Below are 19,517 nucleotides of genomic sequence, written 5' to 3' on the forward strand. Positions count from 1 at the left end.
GAAAACCCAAAACACACAGTAGCTGTGGAGAGATGTGACATTTATCAAAACAGATGCATTAAAAAAGGTTTCTGCATTGAAATGGATAAATTAAAGACCAAAGTCAGACTTACTCCAGGACCCTCTCCAATACACAGCTGCCATGTATATGGATTTATGAACCCTAGGACAGGGGACCATGTAAGTCTTATTTGGGTTTTATTTAATGTGACCATTTGTATGACTAACCATTTTCTCATCTCTGTGCTTTGTTTGGTTTTTAAATCCCTTTACATCTCCCCTGGCAAATTGGTTGCTGGTTGAATGCGCCAGATTCTGTCCTTGAGACTGAAGTCCGCGATTATTCCACTGGACAGGTGGAACAATGGCAACAGCAGTTCAAGCTTCCCTATGCTGCCCACTAATATGCCTCACACCTGACCTTGAGGGGACCACAGCTAGAGGGAGATGATCGTTCAGACTTCCATTACCATTTAATCCTTGACCTCTCTGTTGAGAACAGGAAGAAGGGAGACAATTTTTGCCAACTATTGTGCATGCTTGTTTTTTCTGAGGACATCTATGCACCTGCCACCAAACTCATTACACGTGGGCTGTCAAGCAGCCATCAGATGGCAACACCCATAGGTCACAGCACAGGATTCAAGCTGGCAACATAGAGGTGAAAGGCTCTATATCCCATTACCAATCCCCTATGGAGAGAGCAGTTTGAAAACGAAAGGGCTTATTGGGTTTGTTCACTAATCGTTATATAACTGTACATTGGGAAGAAAAAAATTAACATAGAGAAGCTTTCCCAAAGGATAGAGGTGGGAATCCTATTAACATGACGGCTCCCTCTTTATTTGCAGAAATGATTGACAGCAGGATAAGGTCAGAACATGAAAACCAAACCATGGGGAATAGGAAGGGGGGTCCAATCAGCTGAATAAAAAACTGAGTGGTGGTGCTGGGGAAGGAGAGAACTGGTGCACCCACTAGAAAAATCCTCCCCCTCTGTTCCCCTACTGTTTGTGTGGGGAAAATGCTGCAGCTTAATCAGAATTATTTACAAGATAATGGTCCATTGTTTGTAATAAGACAGATGCTGTCTGTGGGAATTTGGTGTTTTATGCTTTATGCATTACAGTCCCATTGCTGCGTGCAGATGGGATCACAGCAGTATTGTTATCCCCTTTTTGGAAGTTTAGAGGATCCTTTTAATAATGGGGGGATCCTTAAATAGAGAAAGAAAGAGATCTCATGTCCAGACTGGAGATTTCTGTTATAGATGATTTGATTGCTTGAGTGATTTATGGGAGAGGGAGGAAAGAAAGAAGCATTTGGCTTTGCACTTAGAAGTGGGGATGAGGAGTGATTGGACTAACTTCTAATTGGTTGGTCTTAACATTTCAGTTGCATGTAAGCAAGGGTCTTATGTACCCCTCATATTGCTATGGTATGATTTCTGGTGGGTCAAGTCAATTCTTTCTCCTGTTCTCCAGAGAACCCTTTGACTAAATGGTGATATGATTTGTGTATAGCAGGATCAGCACAAACACCTAATCAATGTGGGGATGCCCTCTGAATAATGGTCTGTTTCTGTTGGTGTTTTGGGAGATCATAACTGGCCATCATGGTTAGGTGGCAGCTTCTGGTGTTTTCCTAGTTTTAACTCCATATCAAGAGTTCAGCACACCTACCAGTTCAAGTTTACCTACAATCTGTCTCTTGCTTCTCTATACTGTAGAGCACACAAAAGTATTCATGATGCCAGCAAACCTGTGGGAATCAATGGGAAACCCAGGTTTTCACTGGATTTATGAAAAACAAAAGAAAACAAATGTGTTTGGTTTCAGCTCCAAATTTGAGAGTTTAATGCTGGCAGAAAGCATTTCTTTCATAACCCACCCTCTCTTGCCCAACTAGAAAATTGGACCCAGAAACCTAGATTTAAGGAAAACACAAAATAAATATCCTATGTCTGGGGGAACCTTGTGCCTCAGTATTGAGCCATGCTAGCGACTATGTAGCTAATCTAAGGCTGTCGCTCCTTGTCTAGTATGGGCTTGATCCAAAACCCACTGAGGTCACTACAAAGACTCCCATGCAGATGTCGGTGGGCTTTTGCTTGGGTCCTGCAAGCCTTAGTGTGCATGCACACGCTCCCTTTCTCAACAAATTGTCTTTATGAAATAGCTCACATGTGGTCTCTACTCAGAGGAGACTTGGTGGGTGGCGGGAGGGAGACAATTTGAGGCTAATTGAAAAGTGCATTTTGAGAGATGGTTTTTCACTTTTGTAAATTTGTTTTATTCATTTATTAGTGCAAATTAGTACACAGGGTTCACTTTTTTTAAGATCGGGAATATAAATTTTGGGGACAGCAAAAACTGAATTTCTGAAAACGGAAATCTTGGGAGATGAAATACCATTTGCGGCTGCCCTTACAGAGCATGCAAGTCCCACATAAGAGCTTCTAAACTCTGAGAGTCATATAACTCCTGTTGAAGGAACTTAGGCGCTCTAGTGGTAAGGTTGGAAAATGTGGATTTCTGCAACACAGAATTCCACACTGAACTCTTTATACAACCCAATTCTTTTCAGAACTTCTTAAACAAAAGAGAATGAGCAAAGAGCTGTGTATGTGAGAGTCTGCTGAGAAATTATGATGTCCCAGAAAGTCCACAGAGGGTAATTTGATCCTCTATCTCAGGCATTGCCACACTAATTAGTTGTAAGGTAAAATAGAAGCAAATGGCTATGTGTTTGATGTCAAATATTTAAGCTATATTCCCATCATACTAAATAATCAAAATTGTGCCCTCCTGATCTACATTTGGATCTTTGAGTTTCCATAGAGAAGGCAGGAGGCCAGGGTGGAAAATGGAGCATTCATGGCATTGTATATCCATCTCTTTTGATTATCCTGTGTGATACACATCTGATGAGGCTCCATGAGAAGTGAGATCCATGTGGCTAGGATGGGAAGTAATGGAGCAGGAGAAATACTGTCTTTATGGCTCTGCTTCCTCCTCTGTGCCTGGATTTCCATGCAAAAATCTGTTAAGGAGGTAATACAGCTAGCAGCTCTGTTACCTCCCCGTGGGTTTCCGTTGTGGCTGCAACTGATCCACCAAAGGAAAGCTGACTATGGGCAGGAGCCACCTTGCCGGAGAAAGAGGGGCCTGTTCTGGCTTTGCATAAAGCTCTTCAGTTCCACAGAGATCACCAGACCTGCAGATTTGGGATAGGATGCAGTATTGCTGTTCCACAGCCCCTTAAGCCCCCCCTACCAAAGGGAATAGTGCTGGGAAAATTCCCCCCCTGCTGTTTCCCTCGCATGAGCTTCTCCATTAATTGGATGATCTGAGCCTTAATTAAGCTAAAGTTAAGGTTGGGCAGATATAACACCCCATGCAAAGCCCATTAGAGTCAGGGGGAAAGCTTTGGATCAGGCCTACATTCCTCACAGAAAAATAACCTCATCAGAACACTGTAATTACAAACTCTAAAAGTTTAATATCAGAAAATTTGGAGTTGTGGTTCCGCAAACCTATTCTGAACATATTTGTGCAATCTTAACTCTAAATTTCCTGACTTGTAAACGTTTAAAACTGATGTTCTAGTAAATATTCTGTCTGTCTGGTTCTAGACTGGCTAAGATTTCTAACCTTAATGTGGCTAAATGTTTTCCCTTTATGTCTTTGTTTAGGATGTAGATTTTCTGCTTTGGTGTTGAAGTTGTGATGGATACAGAATTTTAACTTGGGTCAGGCAGTTAACTTTTCTATGAGTTTCTGTTTTTTCTCTGAAAGGGGGGAAATTTTGCCCATTCCCCATTGCATGTTTCGTGACTTCTTATTTGTAATTCTGTTCATTAGGGCTGTCGCTTTTCATGCCAATGATTTTCTGTTTGAGTGATTGGAGTCGGGAAGTTGTGGGAGCATGCCAATGTCAAAGGTTGTCGCTTGAATGATAATTAATAATATTAGCAAACTGATTATGTGTTTAGATGTCCAGAATCAGGATTGAATTGAATTTGTTAATTTTAATTTCAACCTCAGAATATCCAACCATTTTCAGTGGACTGGTGTATGGGATGTTCTTGAATCTCATATTTGCATAAAGGACAAAACTGTGAATTTAAAAGGGCAACAGCTAATGAGTATTGGTGAAATTTTTGGCTTCTGACTTTTGTGATGTCTTGCTTATAGTATCAGTCACATAATTTTAGTCCAGGAGAAGAAAACATAGATCAGTTGTATGATAATAGTTATAGACCTTCTCTCATTTTGTCAGTCTCTGACTGAAAGACTGAGTCATTCGAGATTGGAGATTGTATTTTAAAGTCCTACAGAGCCATTTCACATGTGACCAATTACCTCTGTCAAAGAAGGGAGAGCTAGGTCCCACCTCAGTGGGTGGGATTTGAACTCATGCTTTCAGAGGTCAATAACAGGGTTTTTAGACCTTTGTGCCTGACAGTCCCTTATAGCCAGACCTTTTCTGTTAAAACTGTTTAAATTACAAACCAGTAATAAAAGGATCATATGTGTTTCCCACTGAACAGGTTCTTTAAGGCTATTATGATAATTAAAAACATATGGTGCCTACAGGACTCAGAGGGAAACCACAGATGTACAAATTTGGTATTATATAAGGTTTTTATTTTTTTGCCCTTTTAAAAACATCAAGCCACAGAAGTTTAAAGAGACAAAGACGCTAATTTTTTTGAGATTATAGGTAGCATTTTATTTTTAGAATAATTAAATATGCAAACCTCTTTTCTTATATGTACTCAGAACAAACTCTAATACATGGGGAAAAAATACCCCAGTAGCATAAGACTATAGTATTTATGGAAGGACTAAGGAAATACTTTGTTTCATACAAGTTATTGGAGATCATGAAACCTTTTGCATTTTTTATGATGTTTCCCTGCACAGACACAGAGGATTATATTTATTAAATATTGAATTATATTGAAATTGGACTGATGCAGCCAAAGAAGGACATTTCTTTGTATTCCGTTTTTTCCTTTAAAAAAAGGGAACTGTCCTAATATTGATTACAGTGCAAATAATCATTTGTTTTAATTTAAAAATATAGAATTGATTTTGAGAAGGTGATAAATACAGCTAATAAAACAATTCAAAATGGGGATTTATAATGATTCTCTGTTAAGTCAATGCTTTAGTGAGGCTAACTTATAAAAAAAGGTAGAGATGTGCAGAACTGTCCATATCTAATGAGGTATTTGCCATTTGCTAGAACTGCAACCATTCATTGGTTTGCTGGATTTTACTGCAAAAGGTGAAAATCAAATGATCTAATGCTTCTTACATCTCCCATAAGAGATTACATCACTGTAAATATCTGCTGCTCAACAACAGCACCCATTCCTGTTCACAAAAAGAAAAGGAGTACTAGTGGCACCTTTAGAGACTAACCAATTTATTTGAGCACAAGCTTTCGTGAGCTTATTGAGCACAAGCTTTCGTGAGCTTAAGCTCACGAAAGCTTGTGCTCAAATAAATTGGTTAGTCTCTAAGGTGCCTCTAGTACTCCTTTTCTTTTTGCGAATACAGACTAACACGGCTGCTACTCTGAAACATCTCATTCCTGTTCTGTAAAGTTAGTCTGTAAAGCTGTGTCATTGGCCAGAAATAAAAGTGCAGACTTTTAAACTCCTGAGCCTGGGGGAATGATATTCTGATTAGGATTCAAACTTTGTTACTGGTCTATGTCTCTAATTGGCTGATATGAATACCTTGAAACTCTGGGGAAGTTTGGATCTGTAACCAGACTTTGTCACTCAGGCCCTACTCTACTGTCACCAAGTGTTTCAGAGTTGTCATCATTGTCCTCTTTACAGGCTGCATAATCTGGTAGGTTGAGTCTGGCAGGTAGTGCAGCTTTTACATGCCTCAGAAGAGATGTAAGGTGTTATGTCAGGGGCCGCCAGCTTCTTCATTTCCCCTACTTTTTTTCTCTTTCCCACCCATGAAAAGAAGCCTCCTGTCGTAACTCTCTGTCCCCAGATGTGGGTCCCCTTCCAACTACTTCCATTTTTAAAGGAGAAAAAGTTATTGTATTTCTGATGCTCCCTGCCCCAATGCTTAGAGCAACACCTGCATCTGCACTGACCCCATGTAATGTCTCTACTAGTGGGGGATACGGATTTCTGAGTCCAAATCCGGCTTTGGCTCTGGCTCTGACTCTGACTCACTGTGTGCCCTTAGACTAGTCTCTTGAACTCTCCATTTCCCCAGGAGTAAAATATGGGTAATAAAACCTCCCTTCTTCACAGGGACGTTGTGAGGATTTGTTAATGTTTACATGGCACTGTGAATATAACAATATTTTGCAAGTAAAGACCCATTCCTGTTAGGTCATTTGCATGGGTTCATCCCTGGACCTCTGTGGAGCACAACTGAAGTTAATAGGGCTTTGCAGTGGCCCACCTGCATTAGCTTGTTGCTGGAATGGGGTTTAAGTGCTATCATCACCAATCCAATGGTAGCGTCGGTGTAGGAACCTTTTGGCTTAGAATGGCTTGTCTTTCTCACAACCTGCTACAAGGTTTTATTGCTGTCACTCTGCTAATCCTTTGAACTCTCTTCTCTTCCTGTGCCTGTGCTAGTCAGTGTTTCAGTGGGATTAAAATCACATTCTGCCTGGGGATGCAGGGGGTAATCTCCCTTCGAAGTCAATGGGAAATGCACTTCTCCCTCCAAAAGCAATGTTTGGCCACAGAAACGTAACCTGAAGTGAGGTGAAATGTAAATATATCTGTGACTGCAAAACAAATAGTTTACAATTCTGAGGGTTTTTGCCTTGTCCATAGATGTGTTTTGTTGATTATCATGGGGGAGTTTGTTTTGGTCTTTCCCTTAGCAGAATGCAGGCAATCAGACGTTTTTCCAAAAACTTTGCAAAGGTACAAAAGCAAAAACTTTTCGTAGAGAGGAAAAAAGCCTCAGACTAGTATTTGGGATTTCTAAGAGTAGTAGCTGAGCAGGCATTTCTGAATATGAGCTTTTCTTTTATCGAGTGAGTGATAGCAAGCTCACAGTGTTATTTCGTATGTAGGTATTACCATTTTAACTTTTACTGAGGTAAAATAACACCTTGTCAGTCAGTGCAAGTACCAATCACAAAATGAATTAATTATAATAACCATTGTCAACAGAACAAAAGACTTGTTGCTTTCCTAAGCATATTTCAGTGCTACTGATAACTATATACAGAAGTTCCCATTGGGTTTATTCCATGTACTCAGTCAGAACATAATTTCGTCGGTCTTTTGCCACGCTTTGTTGTTAAGGGCTAAGAAATTGAGTTAAAAACCTATATTTTTAACATATCATTAAATATACCATTGCTTATGAATATCTCCTACATATACTTTTTCCCCCACAGCTAATTTATTAAAGGAAAAAAGAAGCTTATACTATACTGTAGAATCTGTTTATTCACCTTAACCCATGATGGACAATTATTCTCAGGGAAAGCATAGGGGATTTTATTTTATTTTATTTTTGCCTCACAAAATAGATTTTTGTAAATGTTTGCTTTATTAATAAAGCCCTTCTATCCAGAATGTACAGTGCTGCACCAACAGACATGTGAGGATTTAAAATAAGAGTATTAGGTAAGAAAAGCAAAATTCTTCGTTCTTGTGCTTAACACAAATTTATTCAAGCTAAGTCTGAAACAAAACAAAACAAACGAACAAAATAAAAAAAACAACACACCAACCAAACAAAATCGTCCTAATTAACTAATTTCACAAACAAGCTTCAGTATGGAAGGAACTGGTGCCAGTATGCTATACACATTTTACATGGCTATTTAGCTTAATAATCAGAAATACTATGGCATCCGCTCTATATTTTTCTTCAGAGTCTATGTATTTTCTTAAAGAAACATAAACTATTATTAAAGAGGGGTAGATTTGCAGGCAGTAGTAAAGATCACCTCACATAAACTATGAACAAATCAGAAAATAAGAACCAAATGCCCATTTTGTACCTTTAAGAAAATATATATATATATATAAAATATAAGTTCTCACCTTTTTCTTTTACAAGATTATCTGTATGCTTCAGTATTTCCCGCTTTCCTCTGAAATCAGAAACACAAATGTAGCTATACCATAAAGAAACCTATTTATCACTATTTCTTCCTCTGACATAACCCAGAAAAATATTTAAGATTTCCTGTCCAGTTTCTTTGACCAAAGAGGTTCAGACTTTAGATACTTAACAAAACAGACCTTCATAACCTTTTGATACTAACATGTCCCTAATCAAAGAGGGCAGAATTACCTCTCCTCCTCTTGGGCAAACCATAAATACAGGCAGTTAGTTGGTAGGATGAAAAGTACCCTTAAACCTACAGTAAGGGCATGAGGTAGCTCAGCAACTTTTCTATTTCCATTACTCCATCTGCTGGGCTGGTACAAGGACCATGCATCCCATATACAAGCTCTGTAGCCATGAATCTGCATAATTACAAATCCTCAGACCACACCACTAGCATGCTTCTAAAACCTATTCACAATATTAAACCAACCGGAGACAGTGCTGAGCCCAGCTTCCCAGCACACACTAAGTGCAGAGTCTCCGTAAACGCCTACTCCTCTTTCTCCTGAAATAACAGTTCTGCTGTTTTGGCATCCCTTATGCTTCTGGGTAGATTTCATCCTATGTTATCTTGTACAGTGGCTTATGTTCACTTGGTAAATCTTTCTTAGTGGCTCAGTGACCAATGCATCCAGAGAACTGCCATGAAAGTCATGGGTAGCTTTGCCTCCATGCAGTCTTGGTTCAGAATGATGCTGTTTTGGCACATTCCCATTGCCGGCAATAGCAGTTGCTCTATGTTTTGGTTGTTGCTGTCAGTTGCTGGGCCTGTTGCTATTGATCATTTTAATATTCACACTATCAGCTGGTGACTGTTACTTGCATCTTGTTTGGTGATTGTCTCTATCACATGTTGTCTGGGTGGCATCTCTTTCCTAGCATTACTAGGGCAAATTAGAGGATTATAATAGTGAGAGATGGAAAAGACCTATTACCTCATTGCATGAATGCCCTATAAGGACAGGATACATTCTAATATAAGCTACAGCAAATTTATTCTCTACTTTTTTTCTTGTATTTTTTTAAAGTAAATACTACTTAGTCTGTTTAAATGAGTTGCTGTCATGCACTTACCATAGCAGAAGGGAATGGAATATCCACTGCAATGCAGTTGTACTGTAGTTTAAGCAATATTATTTAAACAGACCTTTAGGCCTATGTTGTGGTTGCTCTTGCCTGAATGCGTAAGGAAGTAGGAATGAAAGTGCAGGGAATTCTTCCCTTCCCTTGCCCACAAATGCAGGAGGCAGTCAGACAGCCAGGGAGTTGGGTGGGCTGGCATGGACAGAGACCATCTGCACAAGGAATGAGGCTGGATGTGGTGGGGTACATGGTCATCCACCCCAGTGCAGTTGCTGTCAGCTGAAGCATGGCAATTAGTGGATTGCATGCTACAGCCTTTGAGTGTACTAATGATCTGCTCAGGAGTGACTCACCCATCACCCTGTATACATTGTGTGCCACTGCCAAAAGAGTGCGTGCATGTACCCCGATACCACTCACAAATGACACTTCCTCTTAGAGCTGCGATCGTGCCCTTAATGATATAGTTTTAGAAACAGGGAACTACAGTATGTGAAAGAGCTTGGCAGCCATTACTGTCACGCTTTGATGCTGTAGTGAAAATTGTGTGATTTTACAGCCATCTCCCCAATCCCAGATCTTACCTTTCTGGGTTGGAGTTTTCTGTGCTTCATTACTAACCTTTCTCCTTTCCCCTTGTATTAGCCATTGTAGCATTTAACCTTGAGTCTGGGATAAGAGAGAGAGAGAGAAAGAGAGACCACCTTCTTGGCCAATACAGTGCTTTCGGGGAGGAGTTATAGCTTTTGAGACATTGCAGTCACCTATAAAATGTGCTCATTCCCTGCTGTGTGCACTAAGGCCCTGATCCAGAGGCCATTGACGTCAATGGAAAGATTCCCATTGACTTCAGTGGACTTTGGATTAGGCCCAAAGGGTACCATGATCTCTTACCAGTCCCAAGATCTCTTACAAACCTAGCAAAAAGAAAAGGAGGACTTGTGGCACCTTAGAGACTAACCAATTTATTTGAGCATAAGCTTTCATGAGCTACAGCTCACTTCATCGGATGCAAACCTTACAAAACTTACAAACCCAGCAGTTACTTTCACCCGTGCTTTTTTCCTTGTGTAACTTAAGATATATGGTTTTTTTTCTTCTGTTGTTCCTTTGAGACTGAGTAACATTAATGAGAGAGACAAGGTGGGTGAGGTAATCTCTTTTACTGGACCAACTTCTGTTGGTGAAAGGAACAAGCTTTCGAGCTTCACAGAGCTCTTCCGAAGACTTGAGGAAGAGCTCTGTGAAGCTCAGAAGCTGTGCCTTCCACCCACAGAACACAGCAAATGATAATATTAATAATGATCCACTAAAGTTGCAAATTGCTCTACTTCAAATAGTTTAATGTCAGCCTTTGTTCTGAACTTTTAACAGTAATGTACAGTAGAATACATGACTGCAAAGGTTAAAAGGCTTGAGACCCATTGCAAATTTTGTTTTGTAAATGTCTGTTCTTGGATTTGCTTCTTAGCACATCCTTCTTCATCATTTTTCTGCTCCTCCTAGGGAGATTAACTAAAAAGTCCTTGCTCGAAAGCTTGTTCCTTCCGCCAACAGAAGTTGGTCCAATAAAAGATATTACCTCATCTTTTATTTGTGTGAGATTTAAATATCTGATGCAGGTCTATTCCCAGCATGTAGGCTCTAAGGTAAATATTCGGTAATCTAATTCCATGGCACTCTGTTGCTTTTAGCATGAAAATATTTCAGTGTATGAAAACAAAAAGTATTACATATTTGCTCCCTACAGGATCAACATTTGACTATTTAAAAAATGTTAATTATTAACTTCTCTTTCTTTTTGTGGAGCAAAGGCATATTAGCTTACTATATTATAAATGTGTGTGCATTTTTTTAAAATCAGAGGTTCTTTATAAAATTATCAAGTGCAAAACCCTAAACTAGTAAACATTTGTAGTATTTGTATAATTTACATTAATGTAATCCTAGAATAGACCAATGACATTTGGGGGGGAAATTTGTTAAATAGATGTGCTTCCTGGCAGAGACCTTTTACAATAAGTTTTAGCCTGAGCTGCATTTTTACAGCTGAGTTATAAACCCCTGAAAAACAGGATTTATAATGGAAACTCTGACACAATCTCAACCATGGTGGTGCTATCTGGTGCTGCTATAATATTCTGTAAGAAGAAATCAGTTCATTAGTTAGTTATAAACAAAGGACTGAGAATATAAATTAGAGGATGTATTTCTGCAGTTTTCTATATATTTATGACACAGAAACATGCAGCTGCATTTTATTTCTTGAGATAGTATTTAAGTATTTCAGATTTAATGCACATTAGTTTAGTTATGCCCATAGTGCATTTTTAGTCTTGCTGTTCCCTGTTGTAGTTTTATTCATGGTATTTTCTTCTTTCTCTGTTGCTCATTAGAAAAATGTTAAAAATCCATTTTCATCTGATTAATAATAAAGCTGATCACATGTAACCTAATTTTCATTCACTGCTGCCCCTGTCTGTGGAGTCATATACAAAGTGACCTTTGAATCACCACTGGGCCCATAAAGCACAATAAGCACCATTGTCCTGTCAAAAATTGAAGATGTTTTACATCATTACAAAATTTAATGTTCCATCTTTTCAAATGCACTACTTTTCAAAGGCCACATTCCAATTGAAGCTCATTAAAATCAGACTCAAGTTTCCTGTGGTGGGGATAAGAAAGAGTTTCTCATGCATTCAGAGTAATATGAATCACTCTTTTAAAACAGATATAGTTACATATTAGTTTTGAAAGGTACAGTAACTGCTGAGCCTCCACTGTCTGCAACAGTGAGGCTTTTGTACTTATAAATCTAATAAATGCCTCCTGATCCCTTGTACTTCATCCACACTGTATCCTATTTACTTATGAATAAATCAACTTTCTAAATAAACTTGTTGTTCAAAAGTTCAGGAGTTGAATTATAGGAGTTTCTGGCTCAAAGCTTCTATTAAAGTTTTAGCAGACATCTGTAAAACTCTTGTTAAAAAATCAGTTTTCTCTAAATTCCTGCTTTGGGTAAATTAGATATGGAGGACTAAATTCTTCTCTGGAGTAACTCTGGGAAGTCACTAGGGTTACACCAAGGGTCAACTTGGCCCTTAATCTTTCAACTATATATATATTGGATTTTACTTATAAAGTAAATTGAGCTCTGATAAATTCTTAGGGTAAATTCATTAAAATTAGTCATCTGTCCATACATATATACATATACAAATTATCATACTTGTATTGTATTATGCTAATATGAGCTATACTAGGAATATTGAAAATACTGGAGTGTTTCATGCAGTACTGTTAAGACATGTTTTCCCATTCCATTTCACGGGCAATAGTGCCCAGCAAGCTACATGTAGATGTATTTTCATGAACAAACACGTAAGAGAAACAAGTTCCAGACCTTTGAGCAGTAAAGTGTTATAACAACATTTACATGTATATGACTATATTGTGCATATATGAGGTATATACACATACATTGTGTATAAGCACTTGTATTTCAATGTTATCACATATTTTGCTACAGCTATTACATGATTTCACTGATTACATAATAAGGATTTATTATATTGGTCATCTGTAATACACACAATGTATTAACCTTGAATGAAGAAGATATACACAAGTGTATGGTGAAATATTGTTTTAAACTATGGAAAGATGCGAACATGTTTCTTGTAGGAAAGACTGCTACGTATAATTTGCTAGGCATGGTTGTAAGTGAGGTAGAATGGCTGGCATGTCAGTCTTTAATCAATACTACATTGAAATACTATGTTCAATATTCCTAGTATATCTCATTAACACTACCATATTAGCATAATACCACGTGAATATGATAAAGTTAGGTGCTTAGAGTTTTTCACATTATAATCACATTTTCATGTTACAGCCCAATGCAATCAAGGATGTAAAAAGAAAGCAGGTTTGAGATCTATGGGTAACAAGTGCTGTATAACAGCCAAGTATTATATAGACGAGGAATATGGAATAGAATATGCTAATATTTCTACAGCATACCTATGAAGTATTGAGACTGTGCCATCTATGGTTCAATACTATTTTCCTGTTGTACCAAATATTCGCAGATATTATATTCTAGTTGTATTCCAAACCAACTATCTGCTAAGATAATGCTGAATTACTTGCATAACCTTTCATGGTCATAGTAATCCACAAATCCATTTAATACACAACTGGAAATGGGTTCAACCAATTCATAAAAATGTACGTTATACCTAATAAAGGGGTGTTGTCTATCCAGTTAGTTACTAGTCGCTCAATCTTTTTCTGATCAGCTGTGTTATGTTTTCTGCATCATTCTTGAAATAAAATCCTTGTAGATATTGCAGTGCAATAGTTCCTGTATTTTTTGTAGTTAATAATAATAATAATAATAATTCAATATTTTGCTAACTATTTGAGTATATCAGAAGAAACGTGATAGTAGCAAGTATTTAGAATCCAGCTTGCCTCTATATACAGATAAAATAGGCCTGTTAACAATCCATTTCATATTGGTTTGCTGGAGCTAAAGTAATTTGACACTGGATAGTTTTCATACCTTCTGCTACTCTAATCCCACTGTTTAGTTCTAGCCATTAAAGGAACTCAGCTTTACATTATTTTAAGTTGTTTGCTTCTAAAGGAGTACATGAAACAGTTCTGTGCTATAACTTTATTCAGCGTATAATCTTTTAAAATCTGTAACGTACAACTAATGTGGTAATGGAGCTGGGAGGAGGGCATATTCTTGGGTCTGCCTAAGACCACTTTATGCAAAGAGACTTTAAAATTACCAGAGATCCGTGATGGAGATCTGGGCATGGGAGGCAGGAAGGTGGGGAGGACACATGAGTGTTAAGGGAGCTATTACCCTTTTTTCCTGCCACTCCAGCCACAGAGTCTTGTCTCTGCGATTGCAAGGGTTACATTTTCTGTGGCATACAGCTGCTGGAAGCAGCACTTTTTACATGAGCCACTCTCCCAATTCCAGTGTAAGGGGCAGGATGGGGTATGTCAGGGGTGGGAGGGACAGGGCGGAGCTAAATTCCGCTACGCCAAATCTTTTACTTACATCAGCAGCATAAATTACAGCAGGGCTTCTGATCTAATTTATGCTGGATTTGGGTAGCCCTGAATCTGGAAGTCACAACCGTTCTTGAAGCTGCCTCCAGGGCTAAAACTTTCTCAAACGTGGATATACTTCTTATTCATAATTTTTCAACTCTCGGTCTATTGCTCCTTTATTTCCATAACCTTTGGTAGGTTTGGGCATCCTGGTGGTGGTTGTTAGATGGTATCTTATTTTAGCTCCCTCCGTTGGCTGCTTTTATGCCAACTATGCAGCAGCTTGGTATGTGTGTTCTTCCCTACAGCTGCTCCATAACAACTTCTTTTCTATTGTAGGAAGATCTGCAAATCTCTTCTTTGATCATAATTTCCATTTTTGACCTACCATAACAGGCAAGCTCTTGGAATGACCTCAGATAGTTAAGAGCAATAGATTCTATACAATAAAGTCTGAAATGCTTTGGCTCATTCTAGCTGACAAATGCTAAAATGTGCTTTTCATGCTGTTAAAATCAGTAGTATGACCTCAGTGAACAAGAGTTTATATTGCAGCTCTCACTGCAGTTCAGTTCTTAGGTCAAAAATCTCAACCACAGTAATTAGTAATGTGCATCTGTATATAGAAGAAAAAAGGGGCCACTTCTAACTCTAGTTTCCTCCTCAGAAGGAACTTAAATGGAAAAAAATGAAAATCAGAATAATCTCACTCTTTTAACCCAGTTTGTGCTCCTGGATCCACAGCTCGTATTGAAAGGACTTCTATGTTATGAGGCATACTCTGCCATAATAGTGCCAGTGAGTGCATTACTATGACCAGTATTATAGACAATCTAGGACAAGAAACAGAAACAGTGGGGAACTATGAAAATCCCTCAAAAGGTCTCTCTTTTCCCCAGAACCCTCCTTCCCTCTCTCAAATATATTTATATGGACTGGGATCTTCAAAGGATCCTAAGAAATTTAGGGGAGCCCAATTTCCAATGAATTTCCATAGGCTCTTTTAAAAATCACAGCCAATATATTATAGCAAGGGACCTCCTTTCTTCCAGTTGTTCTTCTGAACCTTGAATCCTGATTCATGCCTGTCACTATCTTTTCAATTCTAATTTGTTAAATAAAACAGAAACTCTTGCCAGTAATTTTAGACAGAAGAGCAGGAAGATTGTTAAACCAAACCTAGGTCATCACTGACCATGGGGGAGGACTTCTTTCAGTAGAGACTATGTAGCTCATGGAATGAGTACAAAATTAGTGCACAGTGACAAAACTTCAGTTCAAATAATCTACATTTGCCTATTTATCATGGGGTATTTAATTTGCATTTTATCATAAACGTTGTTTATAAATTTGCCCTGTTTAATTTTCCTAGGCAGAGCATATAGACAGATATATCTCTTAGGTGAAGATCATCATTTTCAGTTTACAAGTTTCTGCTGCTCAGAATGGGCAACATTAAAAATTCAACATTTGCCATCCTCAGTAATTTGAATAGGAAATATAGGAGGACACTATGGTTATAGTAAATACCTTGAGCAGTGAAGGTCAAGCATGGGATGGTGCCCATTCTAAAACATAACAATATTTCTGCATATTTAGTCTTATTTTAAGTCTGTTGTATGTGGATGGATATTGCCATTCTGTTCATTTTCAAAAGAGCATGCAGAATTAGCCATGCAATTTCTATTGGTATTAATGGGCTCATCCTTAGAAAACATACAACACCTTGTATTATGTAAAATTAGCTGATGGGTATGTGCCATAGCATGGTCAGTAAAGGTGCCATGCCTGCACACAATGGTAAAGCTCTAAAATTCTGTAACAGACAAAGAAGTTTCAGGTTTTATGAATGGAGATTTATCTTGATTATTAGAAACAAATTTTAATAACAGCTTACTGAGTGCATGATTTATGTGTCAGGAAAATAAATAGTTGATATTCAGTGGGTAGGTTATTTTTGCGGGGAAGAGGAATTGCTTGGTTTTGTTATTTGTTTCATATGTGGACTTTCTGTGGACTTTTCTAGTATGTTCTAGGGGAAAACAATTCAAGGTCCAAGCTTACAAGAAAGGTCTGAAAGCACAATTTAAATTTAGCATTGTACCTAAAGCATGGATCATACAAGGCCTAATAAGCAATATAAACTTAGAAAGGCTAGCCTGAGAGGAAACAATGTGTTTATGGTTTATGAGACTGTGTAAGGAATAATCTCAAATATTGGCAGCCAGTATATTCTTAGATGAATGCACTCATATTTAAATAACTGTGGTATATAGTGGTACTGGAATATCACATCTAATTTTTGATTCTGCAAAATGGCAAAGAAGTCAACTGATACACCTTCCAAAGGATTCCCTCTCCCTTCATAACCCCATTAGTGATCAGTCCAGAATGAAACATCTGGTTCTCATGCACATAGCCTACTTATTCCTAGGCAGACCAAATCCTTGTAGGTTTCCATACCTCACTTTCCGAAATGCCTCTTTCAGTCAAAGTCAGCACTGATCATAGTGGTTTTCAACCTGTGGTCAATGGACCCCTGGGGGTCCGTGGTCTCTGCCTAAGATTTCCAAAAGGGTCTGTACCTCCATTTGAAATTTGTAGGGGTCTGCAAATGAAAAAAAGTTTGAAAACACTGGTATAACGCTCTGTCACCACTGCTCAGCACTCTGAAATTATTGTCTAAAGCAGCATGGTTAGTCATAGTATTAGTGGGAATACAAAAAAGATTCAACTGAGCAAAGATTGCAAATTCATGGGGCATTTACAAACATATCTCCCATTCGTGTTAATGTAATGTAACTTTTTAAGAGCCCAATCTTGCAGCCACTCCCTAAGGAAGAACCATAAACCATAAACCAATGCCCTCTGCCATATATATTGGCCAAACCAGACAGTCTCTATGCAAAAGAATAAATGGACACAAATCTGACATCAAGAATTATAAACCAAATTCAAAAACCAGCAGGAGAACACTTCAGTCTCCCTGGACACTCAATAACAGACTTAAAAGTGGCAGTTCTTCAACAAAAATACTTCAAAAACAGACTCCAAGGAGAAACCACAGAACTGGAATTAATTTGCAAACTGGACACCATCAAATTAGGCCTGAATAAAGACTGGGAGTGGATGGGTCACTACAAAAACTAATTTCCCGCTGCTGATACTCACACCTTCTTGTCAACTGTTTGAAATGTGCCACCTTGATTACCTTGGCCTAATTAGCATTACAAAAGTGATTTCCACCCCTTCTTGTCAACTGTTGAGAATAGCCCACTTCCACCTTAATTGAATTGGCTTGCTAGCACTGACCCTCCCCCCCCCCACACACTTGGTAAGGCAACTCCCATCTTTTCATATGCTGTGTATTTATACCTCTCTACTGTATTTTCCACTCCATGCATCTAATGAAGTGGGTTTTAGCCCACGAAAGCTTGTGCCCAAATAAATTTGTTAGTCTCAAAGGTGCCACAAGGACGCTTCGTTGTTTAAACTTCAATAAGAGTTCTACACCTGAAGCAGCTGCAAGACTGAGTCCTAAATCCCCAGGCATCCTTGACAGAATAGTCTGTAGTGCAAGTGCTTGTAGGTGCCATGCCTCTCAATAAGTGACAGAGAACATACCACATGCTTTTTCAGCAGTCAGTTTTTTTTCTTTTTCACGGAAAATTATGCAGCTGTAAATCTGGTGATTAACTGAGATGTGTTGTCCAGTTACAAACAGAAAGAAACGGGTTTATTGAATGGCAAAAATGTGACTTTCCACAGAAAAACTGTTCTATGTTTTCCTCCAACTATAAGAACATACATCTTAAATAGGGTATTCAATTTTTAATGAGTTGGGCTCTTAGTGTCCTGTGATCTGTGGATGAAGAACAAAAAAAAACCCTGATAGATGCACACACAACTACTAGGATTATACAATAGAATATCTTCTTTGGAGAATATTCCTATAAAAATCTTGTTTGTGTTTCAATTTTCTGCTTAGAAATTTTCTTGATCACAGACATAAACTGGTAAATTATTTGCAGTACTTTTTAATAATTTCTTCAATCATTTGCACATTTTCAAAATGAATTGCATTTTTATCTAAATTAACATGCTTTTCCCCAACCAGTAAAATAGTCCAAAGTTTTAGAACAATTGTAGACTTGGACAGTATTTAATATACAGTATTTTCTAGGCCAGGAAACATTATATAATAATCTATAATCAAAGCACTAAAAACCTGTTAACTGCTGAAGTCAGTTTCATTCTAACATTACAACTAAAACTTATTTATAAGTAAATGAAAGTCAAGAGGATTAAATTCAATTAAAATTACTTTGAAGAATGGAAAAAATGTTTCACAGTGATATAAATCAACATATTGTTATTGCCTTCTTTTTGTTATCCGTTATGGGTCTCTAAAGCAAAATGTAGCTTAAATTATATGTGTAGAACAAATACACAGGAAAGGAGTCTGTGCACCCATAAGCACACCCAAACCCAAATGAAAGATTTGGGTGTACTTGTGGGAGAATGGAGTTCTTTTCTGTATGCTTTGCAAACCAGAATTGTAGAAGGTTTCTCACACTTGCAACCTCTTTACCTTTATCAAGTGCAGTATAAATAGAAACCCAATTAAAATACATCTTTGTATAACACCCCCCCACACACACCCACCCACCATTTTAAGTATACATGCATTTCTTACTGATAGCATGATCTCAGCAGAGAAATTAACTTCAATAATCTATGGATTACAAGACATATCAAACCTTCAAAGCATTTCAGTGTTAGATCTATTCTCAAAAGGGTTTAAATTACTTTAATAGTTAATAATAAGTGATATGACTCATTTTCCCAACTAAATCAAGATCAGTTGTCATTTGTTCCTGTAGTCTCCAAACCTCTTAATTATGGTGAACAAGTTCCTCAACACCCATTGTGCATCTCTAGGTATGTAGTTACCAAAATGTAGTTGCTAGCATTTGTACTAGTACTTGATTTTTACTATTATAACACATACACATAATGCAAAGCTGGGGGCCAAAGCAACATTTGTCAGTATCCCTTTAGCCCAGCAAATGTCAAGCCCCATTGAAAAAATATACAGCCACCCCACAGCATAGTTCAGTGGACATATTTTATTGTCAATTGAGCTATTGATCTCAAACATTCCTACACAGAGACCACTTCGATATTCACCACTGTGTATACTAATATCTTTTATAAAACATCCTT

The 19,517-nt window shown here is 37.9% G+C and overlaps 1 protein-coding gene across 12 annotated transcripts in view; it reads left to right on the plus strand.

Annotated features, from left to right (window-relative positions):
• Window positions 1–19,517, plus strand: part of ZNF536 (zinc finger protein 536) — a 408,639-nt gene that overhangs the window by 275,002 nt on the left and 114,120 nt on the right. The gene's annotated exons all lie outside the window — the stretch shown is intronic.

This window comes from Lepidochelys olivacea (assembly GCF_965140295.1).
Source record: "Lepidochelys olivacea isolate rLepOli2 genome assembly, chromosome: 12".
In the NCBI taxonomy this organism is placed as follows: Eukaryota; Metazoa; Chordata; order Testudines; family Cheloniidae; genus Lepidochelys; species Lepidochelys olivacea.